The sequence below is a fragment of the Triturus cristatus genome, chromosome 8 (assembly GCF_964204655.1).
Source record: "Triturus cristatus chromosome 8, aTriCri1.1, whole genome shotgun sequence".
NCBI lineage: Eukaryota > Metazoa > Chordata > Amphibia > Caudata > Salamandridae > Triturus > Triturus cristatus.
In genome coordinates this window covers 237834706-237847317 of record NC_140591.1, presented here as the reverse complement: position 1 = coordinate 237847317, position 12612 = coordinate 237834706, and the positions used below count along the sequence as shown (strand labels likewise).

Here is a 12612-nt window from a genome sequence, read left to right as displayed (position 1 = left end):
GGGAGCTGATCTCCTGTGTATATCACTACTTACAACTGTACACCGTGGCCCTCATTACGTTTGGCCACTTAATTTCATTGTGGGCAGTAACACAAGTTACCAATCCTGCCATATTCATGAGATCTGCAGAAACAACACGGTTCCCTAAACTTTCATCTGATAAAATCTCCAGGTGAAAGTACAACCCACAATATAGGATGGACCAAGTGAATAAGACCTGGAATAACTGATTTTCCTGGTAATTCATCATTTCTTAGTGGACCCTCAAGATCCAACTTATAAGGGAACCGATTTTCCCCACCTCTGGATGTACGACTAGCACCAGGATCAGTAACTCTGGTGGGGGCGAGGTGCGGGGGGGGGGGGGGGGGTGCCAGACCCCTCATAATGAGGGCCTATGTCTTTTTAATAACAGTCAGCACCACACGTACTGTATTCATACTGTATTCACTGCGGCAAACCTAAATCTACAATTTCCAATATTGCTGCTCACCTGAGGCAGAGGTGCACCAAGGCAAAAAAGAAATATAGCAATAGCGATAACTAAGCACCGCTCTTGTTTATAAAAAAAAAGTGGCACTTTACCATTTTGTTTTTAACAACTGCAACAATTCCTATTCCATTGCTGTATCCTCATGCTGCTTGATATACTTTGAATTATCTTTGCATTTGTAGGCACTTTAGATTTTTTAATTTTTCTTCTGATTAAAATTGCATAGTTCTATTAAGTGACCTCTATCACTTCTGCAAGGATGTTGTCTGTTCAGAATATACCAACAATCTGCTCCTTAGGGATTTTAGAAAAGGTGTTTTTTTTCTTTTCTTTTCTTTAAGACAGCTGATCTAAGCCAGGTTGAACTATTGGTCTTTGGTGCGGGCTCACAAAAAAGACACTCCACTTCGTCTTGCTAAATGAACGCGTAAAAAAAAAAAAAAAAAAGTCAAAACACAGGTAATTAAACAATTGGAAAGTCTAGGTTACACTCCTGATAGGGTGCAGTGAGTCAGCTGCCCCAAGAACCTCAAGCACCAAGTTTTTCCTTCAAAGAAATGTGTGTAGTACATATGCAATGGCATCAAACTGGATATGAGAAAAAGAAAAAATGAACATTTTCAAATCAGATCGGATAAAAGAAAAATATATAAAAATTTAAAAAAAAATTTTTAAATTGGGTGTCGGGTAGGGGGTTATTACAAAAACGTAAAAATATTCTATAGGAAGCCATTTGAAGACAACAATTGATGGGATGCTGTAAAACAGAAAGTGTGACCTCCATGGCTGACACACATTGGTGCATTATCGGTTAAATAGTGATGGTTCATCCCAGTAAACATTTCCACCTTTCCACTTTATCACGGAACCTTGGTTATGATTAGCAGAACATTTCCAAAAGTGTGACTCCAAGCTGGCCTGAACCTTTCACATTTGAATTGTGATTAACAAGGGCATTGGTTATTGCCACTTCCCCATTACCAGCCCTTACAACTATACAACCATGTTCAGTGGGCAACCTGGATATTAATTTGACATGGTTCTACAGTAGCCTCGAACTTTACAAGCTGAAGCTAAAAGTTTGAACAATGTGCAATATTGTAGCTACTAAGGTTGAAGTTTTTGTGGAGGGCCGGACCCTTGTCATGGTCTTCCCTAGGTTATATATTTCTAAATTCAAACTTTCGCAACAGTTCAGTAACTTCCTTTCTAGAGGACGGGAAGTGGCAAACTTTCAGGGGAAGGTTCTTTGGCACCAGTCCATGAATTCACATTGCAGCAAATCTCCCCGTAACTCTAGTTCGGGTCCGCGGTAAGCTGTCCAGTTACAAGCGATTGCCATTCAGCAGCACAATTCTCTTTTATCCAGAGTGCTTTGATACTGAACATGCAAATCAAAGACATCTTCCATGGTCAAGAAGTAACAAAATGACCGGTTGCAGGTGGTCTACTGGTATTATTCCCTACAAACATGTAGGACCTCCCACTCTCTCCAACTTCAGATGAGCGAGTAGTAGGTAGGGTTCAGTGGTAGAATCTTGGCATCTTTGTCCTTTGGTACCCACAAAAGGCTATCTCCACTAGAACATAGGCAGCTTTAAAGTCCCATGAATAAAATACAGAATTGGAAACAAAATCCATTCACAATGATCTGTAGGAAGATAGGAATTAATTTAGTGGTAAGCAGGCAAGGCTTCTTTCCATCTTGGGGTCAGGTCAGTTCACTGCTGATGGAGGGACAATCCACAAAGCATGAGTTTACACTGCCTCAAACACTAGGGTGACCGCCTCCTTCCCAGTCATTGCGGACACCGTTTCCGGTCTTGAACTTTCATTAGATCACCTGCTGCATTCTGGGTGCTGTTTTTCTTCCATTAAACAAATAAGACTAATACACCTGAAAGCAGTCCTTTCCAGGTGAAATGTTCAGTACTGGAGGCAGTGTCTGTAATGACTCGTAGTGAGATGGTCGCCATACCCTGCATTGACATGCTTGCACTAACTCTTGACCCATGTGCCCTTTATGTTTAGCAGTCTTTCCTTGTCCATAGGCTTTATGTTATATGTATCATCATAGGCTCATGCTGGTTCTCCCTTATTTTAGCCAAACTGCAAGTTTAGGCCACATTTGCTATGCGCACAACACCTAACACATTTATTTTCATGCCATGCTATTATTGGAGAAATAGACTGCACATGTTATTATTGTACAGTTTGCCTTCATGGAATTTAGGGTGAACATTTGGTACAAGGTTAAACAACAATATACCCTGCTTACTGTGCTCAGTTAGGACCAACATCACTAACGTTTTAGACATAACATGGACATAGTTGCTTTTTCAAGAGGGCACTTCTTATCATATAGACAAGAGTCTGCATTTTGAATAACAGCGAGGAGGAATCTTGCAGAAGGGAATGGTCTTGGAACGAGAGCACCAGCCTTGTGTAAACTAACCTACAATGATGCACACACCCTAACTATAATTCCAGGTATGAGGTTCTGCGCTAATCCTAGACATCACTGATCTATCTTGTGCCTACGCGATGAGGATAGGATTAGGCTCAGACAAATATATCATTAATAATGGTATGGCTTTTTATTGTTTACGGTTTGCTTGTAATTATAATTACACTACTAATTGCAGCTGAGCTGCTTCATAATATACAATGTTAGTTTCAATAAATATTGTGAACTTTCATCTTGTCTTTCTTTTGTTTATTATAGACATGCATAAGTGAGAGAACGAAAGGTGATGCTCCGTTTCCATGGTCCCCTGAGGAGCTGGAGTGTTGTGCTAGGGTACCAATCCACTTGTCTCTCTGAAAAGGTTAGGAGGGCAAGTGAGGTACTATAGCTAGTCGGATTTGGGCCCATAGGTACTGCTGAGGTGACTAAGTCTCAACATTCTGGTGTCCTTTGGTCCCAGGCATGGGAAACATCCTTTACCACGCAACCATTACAATGCGGTATGGTTACATCGTAGTTTTCACAATGCAAGTCATTACCTCGACTTGCACTGGAGGGCGCTCTAGACTAAGGAATAGTGTTAATTACTATTCCAACACCTTCCCTACTGTACGTAGACTGGAGTTGGAATAGTAATTCACACTATTCCTAAATCCAGCGCCCTCCAATGCAAGTCAATGTAATGACTTGCATTGTCAAGACCGCGATGTAACATACCGCGTTGTGATGGTACGCGTATCATCATACATTACCCAGGCATAGTTCGATCTTCAGTCAGAATCTTTCCAACAGATATAGTCACAAATACTGGACTCCGATTGTTTTAACTCACAATTTTCATTCAGAAACCAGAGTCTATTTTATCAGTCCCTCTTATTTATTCTGAAGTACAAATGTTTTAACATAGAAAGTACATTTTCGGTAGCAGCTGTGTCTCAGTGTAATACTATGTCACTTACTTTCAAGAAATAAAGGTTTTTGGAGATTCATGAAAGTCTTCAAAACTGGGAGTTATCCTCATGTACATCCTTAAGACCATGATTAGTTTACAATTTCAAACCATACTTCCACAATTTATATTTAGAAGGCTTTTCAATGTAGGTTTGCTTTTTACTATGTTTCCCAGCTGTAAACAAAGAAAAGTCTGAAATGGTCGATGACACCTTAGCAAACTGAGCTAAAATTCCTGTGCTTTTGTGCGGCAAGAATTTCAGAGTGACTCTTTCTGCTTTAGAGCTTCGGTCTTAGAAAAAATATATATCTTAGTGTCTAATCACTATAGAAGTGCAATGTGACTGCAGTCTGGTTACCATCCAGCGGCATAGCTCGGCCTTATGCCGCCCATGGCAGCCCCTGCGTGTGCCACCTGCGGTGGTGGGGGTTGCCGCTGGTAACTCCTGCAGCCGCCGCCCCGCGATAGCTGCCTCCCCCAAAACTTGTGCTGCCCGTGGCGGAGCCCCTTTACCCCACCCCTTCTTGATACGCCACTGTTCCCATCTGCTGTACTACCACCTCTCCCTCTCTAAACAATTTCCAAGGCTGTTCCAATTCCTCCTACCAAGGATCAATGAAAATCTCCATCTCCCAGACCCCACCGGTTCTTCATCTCTTACAGTATGTGGATCTGCTGCTCTCCAGAAGGACACCTTTAAACACAAACGTGGCATTGCTAGTGTTCTTTCAGAAGGATGCGTGCCCTTGGTGTGCTGAAGGTTATTTCCTTCCCTTCCTTCATTCCTTTGTGTGGGCTGGTCCCTGAATTCAGGCAGCCAGATGAAATAAAGCATGCACACTGAAGAGGAGGTGTGAAAGCAGGAGGTCAGTCAAAGACTGTGAATATCTATTGGGAAAACACTATTGCTAAAGTTCAGACGTGCGCTGTTAAACAATTAAAAACATGAATATCGATTAGCTTAGTATAGGAAAGAAGATGATAATATAAAAACAGCATTTGAAATATTGCACAACTCACCAATAAAGTTGCAAAGTCTAAAACAATTCCCACGTTTGTAAATAATTTGAAAAAGGAGCCTATATGAAGATTCTCATATATAGAATGGCCTCTAACAGTACAAAATAACCTTCTTAGAGAGGTTAAAAAATCCTTCAAACTATAGCTCACAATTTTAATCATTTACACACAAGGTATAAATTCTGAACAGCACACTGAGGACACACAATAATATTCCAATGGCAGTGCAAGCTGAGTTGGTAGACAAAAGAGCCCAGAGGCCTGATGCAATAACTGAGCACATTTCTAATGATAGCTTCATATTATCAGTGTGCAATTCAGTGCAGCATTTAAGACGCCTCTTTTTAAAGAACACTCTATGACAATGCGTTAACCAATAACAACCCAGCTTCCTATCCTATTGCTCGTTGACTTTATACTTTTCTTCGACCATGTACTGCACTCCTCTGTCTTTTGGCTAGGTTTCAGATATATATAATATACAGTTGTACATACATTCTTACATACATACAATAGTCTGAGCTCCAAATAGAAGTAATGCCTAAAGTCTCACCAGTTAGAACGAGTTGCTAGTAGGCTCATTTGAATAGGCTGGTAGGCTACATTGAACAGTCTAGACTCAAAAGTCACCTATACATGGAAACGAAATCAGGGGATTTTCATGTGTATGTATGAGCAACAAACATTGATATTGTACAGTATAAAACGAGATGAATGCGCTTTAAGATGTGATGTAAACATAAAACAAATGGATTATGTTTGTTTTTGGTTTGAAAACGCAATAAAATATTTTTTTTAAAAAACAAAAAAAAGTCACCCATACAATACTCCAAAGCCACCCAGAACACACTAGTAGGCTGGTGTAATCGACTAGAAGGATACATTGAATTTTCCATAAGACAAACAAGAACATGCTTAAGGCTAGTCTCTATAAGTAGAAGGTCAAGCTATACAAAGCAAACACAAGGCGATGATGGACAGAGGGTTGAAACGTTTCGTATACTCAACCCCAGTCAGAGATCTGGGTCGAATCCATCATTGTTCTTTAGCTCACTTCGCCACCCCAGTTCAGCCTTAATGTCTAAAGTTAGCAATCTAGAATGCTAGCTTCACTGGCTATGGGAGGCTCACAAAAACTGGCTGTACCGCTTACATGAACAGGTAAGAAGGCTTACCTAAAATGGCTAGGTTTGCTTAAACAGGGTATAAGCCTAACTTGAAAAGGCTGTAAGGCAAACCATACTAAGAAGGTTAACTTATAAAAAAGACCAACATGATCAATCAAGTAGGCCAACATCAAACGTCTAAAGAAATTAACACGAGTTGGCTATAAGGTTAACCTGAACAGACTTGAAAGTGATCATGAATGAGCCCGGGAGATACCAGATCAAACTAGATGGTTAACCTGAAAGAGCTCTCAAGTTGATATAAACAGGCTGGAAGGTTAATCTTAGCAAGCTAGACATTTTCCATGAAAAGACTAGAAAGCGGACTTTGAGAGCTTGGAAGACTTACCTCAAACACTTAGAATTTTGATTTAAACTATATAAACACAATTTGTGAGAGAACAGTGAGCTTGCAGTTAAGAGATTCTATGAATTGCAAACATTAGTGTAGAGTGATCATGAGCAATTTAACAGAAATATTTGCAATAGCTCTTATTAATTAAAAAGGTGAAGTATTGCAGATGTTTGCACATCACAAACTGAAAACTCCAAGTGTGTTCCTGACAATGTATGCACCAGTAAAGAGGTGAATTTCTCCCATCAAGTGAAGGCAACAGATGCCCCCCCTGAATTGCCGACACAGATCAGATAGCATATTGGTAAATGACAAACCAATTCTTCAAAGAGGTTGCTATAATATGTTACATACATCTACCTACTATGTACACACACACATATATATACATACACACACATATATATGTATATAGATAAATAGAAAGATAGATATAGATATTTAGCTATACATATATGCAAACAGATAATGGAAGCATTTGTAGAAAGCGAACTACAGTACCTGGCCATTAGATGGTGGAGTGGAGGCACAAGGGAGGCGGAGCTTTCACAGAATGATTTTCAGTTGCTTTCTGAGAGTTCTTTTTATAGTATTTGTTTCCTCACATGTCAAAATTTGATGTGTTCCTGGAGGTAGTCATTTTGTGCTGCTTATTTGAAGTAAGCTGTCATCGGCTTCTACTCCTAGACGATCTGATGCCTTCAGAAATGTAAAGAAAGGAGTGATTGATGGCACACAAAGCAACAATATCTGAAAATCTATGATGCAGAGAGGAGTTCAACAAATGATGCCAGCATTCCTTGTTCAACACAGTACTGATGATAAGAGAATTTCCAAGAATGAGATGCACTCGCTATATGCAGCTCATATGGCACTTTAATGAGTAACACATACATACAGCATTGTTATAACTACATATATAATGCATGTCACAAACAGAATTTGTTAGCAGCAGAATGACAGACACATTTGTTACCATTGTTAGAAATCTGAGTCTCTAGTTGGTAGTGGCTTGCACCCTGTCCAAGTAGGTACCTTTCCTTCTAGTCAGGATAAGGGAGTTACATACCCAGATAACCCCTGCTCACCCCCTTGGTAACTTGGCACAAGCATGTCAGGCTTATCTTAGAGGGAATGTGTAACGTATTTGTACATAACACACACAGTAAAAATACTACAAATGGACACCACACCAGTTTAGAAAAATAAACTATCTTTATCTAAACCCAACAAGCCCCAAACAACAAAAATCCAACATACACAACACGAAATATGACTTCTAAAGGTTTTCAAGCAATTCTGTCTAAAGAATGCTAAGGAGGATTTTTAAAAAAAGTAGCTCAGATGCGTCAAACTCCACAAGGCAAAACCGCCCCGGAGGAGGGAAGGGTGGGAAAACACAGTGATGCATCAGTTTCTGAGTCCACGGGGAGGCTATATTATATTAGTTCTGCTGCATGCAGGAGAAGTGTTGCATCAAATCTGGACTGTAGGGGGAGGCGAAGCATCCAAATCCAAGACGGTTCTGGTCTGCGGTGATGCGTCTGGAAACTTGTTGCACAAGTGCGATGCATGAGAATCTGGACGCACTGGAGATTGACGAGGTGGTGACAAAGAGGCACTGCCTCTGTTTCTTCAGCTGCAGTACCACGATGTGTCGATCTTGTCAGCCACACAGCAGGCTCAGTGTGGTGGTCTCGGACTTCGGAGACAGTATGCTGAACCCACTCTGCAGCGATTTTTTTGGCCGCGCTGCATTGATTTCTTTGGCCGCATGGTAGTGGTGCATGGTAATTTTTCCCACACGGCAGTGCTGCGCCAGAAAACCACGCATGGAAGGGCAAAGCAAGGATTTTTATGGTTTCAAGTAGATCTTTGCAACAGGAACAAACTCCAAGGGCCCAGAACTGGATTTAGCACCAAATGGCAGATCAGAACTCCTAAAAGTGGAATTCAGGGATTATGCAGGTAAATACTTTGTTGGCCCTGAGACTTCCAATAGGAGGCAAGCCACACAAGCCTTTGGAGAAACTTCACAAGCAGGATACAAAGCTAACTCCAGCCTTTTTCCTCTCCAAAACTGAAACAGCAACTGCAGGCCACTCCAGCAAAGCAAAACACAGCGAAGAGGGCAGTACTCCTCCTCACAGCTCTTCTCCTTGGCACAGTTTCCTCTTGATCCAGAAGTGTTCTAAAAGTCTGGGGTTTTAGGTCCAATACTTATACCCCTTTTGGTCTTTGAAGAAGGCATTCTTCAAAGGATTGTCTTTGTTGTGCACAAATTCTTGTCATGCCTGGTCTTGGCTCAAGACACACTCCAGGGGGGCTGAGAGCATTGTGAAAGACCAGGGAAAGCCCTATTCAGGTGCACTTAAACTCAGGAAGGCACTTCTGCCTGGTGATGGGCCATAAGGATATGCAAGGGACACCTCAACTCCCTTTGTGCGACTGTCTAGAGAGAATGTACAAACAGGATCCTATCAGTCTAAACCAGACATTGATTCCTCAGGCAGACAGAGGCACAGAATGGTTAAACAAGAAAATGCCAACTTACTAAAAGTGGCATTTTGAAACACACAATTTAAAAAACATCTTTACTAAAAGATGTGTTATTAAGTCATGAGATCAGAGATCCCAAACTCCAAATCTCTAGCTGTTCCCAGTTGAAAGTTACACTTAATGTTACAGGGCAGCTCCAATGATAGCCAATAGGAATGGGCAGTATTTCACTATCTTTACATGTAAAACACACCAGTACATGTCCTACATTTCACAAACACAGCACCCTGCTCATGGGGGCACAATGGGCCTACCTTAGGGGTGCCTTGCATGTGGTAAAAGGGACGATTTGGGCCTGCCAAGTGGGTGCACTTACCATGTCCACGTGGCAGTTCAAAACCACACTCAGAGACAATGCAAGGCCTGAGACACGTTTACAGGGTGACTCATGTGGGTTGCACAACCAGTGCTGCAGGCCCACTAGTAGCATTTGATTTACAGGCCCTGGACACACACAGTGCACTTTACTAGTATCAGTAAATCAAATATACCAATCATGGAATACTAACCAGAATTACATTTTACACAGGGAGTACTTGCACTTTAGCAGACCAGCACTTTGTGCACTTCCAGATTGCCCTATAGGCGAGTCCTACCCTGGTGTGACTACGCTTACACCTCGTATCAGATGTGTTGTCATTACATCAAAAGTACTGTGGCCACCAGATCAAACAACTCCTTTAACCCCTTCCATGCCCATGACGGAACGGTTCCGTCATGAGCATCGGTTGCGCTGTGCTCATGACGGAACCGTTCCGTCATGGGCCCGCCCGCGCTCGAACCCTTCAGCACCACGGGGGAATTCCCGCAGCGCTGAAGGGGTTAAGAGGCATCAGTCACAAATCAACTTCCAGTGTGCAAGAGTATATGTTTTCTACTTGAAAGAAAAATTGTGGAAATGTACTTTGAGTCACAAAATTGAAGCCTTCTTGGTGCGGCGCCTCATCATTCAATTGTTTGAATGTCAGACTTGCCAACATTTCGTGAGCCAGTCAAGTTTTTGAAGCTGAAGGACTATAAATAGAGTTCCTCGTTCCATGTCAGGGACAGGGAATGAGAGAGTCTGGAAGAAGGGGGAACACAATTATTTGCTCCTGCTACTGTTGCCGCTGCAGCACGTTGTTTTTGCTGTGTTTGTGACTACTGCTGACTGGCAGCTTAATTAGGACTCAGCTTGGCAGTAGATACGCGCAGTGCTGACAAGAGCTCTTCTGCAGAAAAGCAACATAAGATATTCGATTGTTCAGTCTCATGAGGGTTTCAGGTCGACACAGAGTCGGAGAGGGGGATGTCACCGTTAGGACCAGATCTGTAAGGAGTCTTTACTGCTTCAAAATGACTCAAACTCACAAGATAGGGCCTTGGCTATCACCAGTGCATGAGGGGCTTGGTGACCAGAGGGGTGGAAAGCTCAAGCCACTCCTTCTCTTTCAGTGGGGCCATCATAATTGGCTTGCATTAGGGGCCTGGTGCCATTGCTACGCTACTGTCACGGGGATTCATTTTGATGGGAGCTTCACTGGTCACACAGGGAGAAGTCCCGGAAGGCTGAATGCCAGTGGGTTCAGGCCTTCTTGGCTCATACAGACCATTGGGAGAAACAAACTCTTTTCTTAAAGCTACATACGTTTTGCTTCTGCAGAGACATAACACTTTTGCACGCTGTCATTGACACTGAAATACTGGTATATTTGATGAGGTTCAGTTTAGTACTGTGAAGCCAAACCCTTTTTCAAACAAATATTCTGAAAAATGTTCTGTAGTATTAATCATTTAGACCATTTTAAAAGAATTCTTGTAGTTGGGACTAGCAACTGCACCGGGTTTCCTAGTGTATGCACTGCATTGATCAGGTGACCGATACGTCCCTCATTAGGAGTTTCCCAACCAAACCAGGATTTTGAGATGTGCAGTACTTCTGTACACGGACACATATACCAGGTACATTTTTATTGGGCATAGCCCCGCAAAATATTCCCTGTGAAAACAGGCGGTACTCCGGAATTTCCTATGAATGTCAGTGCGGAAATGCAGTAATTTCTCACTCCAGAGAATAACATTTTGAATGATATAGTAATACATTACAGGATAGAGTGCAGGGATTTGTTGGTGTACTATAGCACATGCGGCGTCCGGTGAAGTATGACATTCTTGATTATATTTAACTAGAGATGAGTGAAAGGTGAAACTTTTTCATGCTCTGTCTGAATGTAGTTTCTCTCAAAGTTTCAAGAGTCTCATAATATTATCAGGGGTTGCGAAATCTACCAGAAATTGTAAGGGATAAGTCCTGCAAAATAGAAGTTTGCAGAACAATCAGTTAGATCAGATATTTAGTGGGGAAATTGTCCCACAAAAAAATGTACTGTTTTTTTTCCGCAAAATCTGCACAAAGGCAAAGTTTACAAAGCTTTCTAAAATGTTGTGACAAACATTTAAATATTGCTCATGCCACAAACCTATACCTGAAGTAAGATTTTGGTGCCATCACGCAGATAAACTAAGATCTGCTACTCATTATGTTCTGACCCTATAATCTATTGTCTTTCTAGTTAATAACATGAGTTCATGGTCTGGTTAATATGAAAAGAAGGTACGGTAATCTCAGTCTTACTTCAGAGTGCCACTCCTTTAATTTAAGGGCAGGGACAATCATCCTCATCTTGGAGCTCTCAATCGTATTCCATTCTATTCAGAAGACAGAGGCAGTATAATTTTAATGTTTGGCCTTGAGCTATAACTGCCACTTGAATGGAATATAATTATCATGATACTGCGTTTGTTTCCAATCTGGATGGGAAGGTGGGCTGCTAGAAATCGGGGTCTCTAGCATGGGCATCCGCAGAAATGTTTCCAGGGGGGGGCAAATTTTTAACTTCATCACCATCCTCCGACATGATTGAGCACAAGTATTAAATACATTTTTTAGAAATCTAATAAGACAAAGAGCTTAAATAAACAAAGAAACCGATAGGGGGAATAGAAAAATCTTGTGAGGTGCCACAGCAGACGACCTGGCAACTACAACGAAACAGAGGGAAAAACTAAAAATGGCCGGAAAAAAAAAAAACATTCTAAATCAGGTTGATGTGGTTCTAGAGAGATCCACATCAGCAAACCTTTCAATGATGGTACAGTGGGCGATTGTGTCAAATTCAAGAGCTAGTAGGATCAGCCTCGCTAAGCCACATCGTATCAAATAATATTAATGAAGCACCTCATTAAGTACCGAAAGCCATGACTGATTCCATCTATCTACTTGGAAAGAAACTCATAGAGGCGTGTACACAGCATTGAATTCTTCAAGATGGTCGGGAAGTTGTTCAGACATTATTTGCTTTGCCTTTTTTTCCAAAGTGGGTAACAGCACCTTGAGATCAGAGATATAAACATTTGGAACATCCAAACCATCTTTTGAAGGCAGAGGGCTAACAACACTGGCTTTCCAAACTTTGGGGGCAAGTCCAGCTGTGAACAATAAATTGATAATATTGGCAATTTCCTAGACACTGGCAGTAGATGTTCCTTGTAATATTCTCACACAGCACAATTCATTGGGAAAGCCAGGTTTCAACATGGACAGAAGAATGCCTACCTCCT

The 12612-nt window shown here is 41.5% G+C and overlaps 1 protein-coding gene across 4 annotated transcripts in view; it reads right to left on the bottom strand.

Moving 5' to 3' along the window:
• CNTN5 (contactin 5) overlaps nt 1–12612 on the bottom strand; it is a 3369946-nt gene that overhangs the window by 2265595 nt on the left and 1091739 nt on the right. For all 4 annotated transcript variants that reach the window (XM_085621430.1, XM_085621433.1, XM_085621431.1 and 1 more), the window contains one exon: nt 6955–7152. The gene's annotated coding sequence lies outside the window, so the exon portion shown is untranslated. The remainder of the gene's footprint in view (nt 1–6954; nt 7153–12612) is intronic.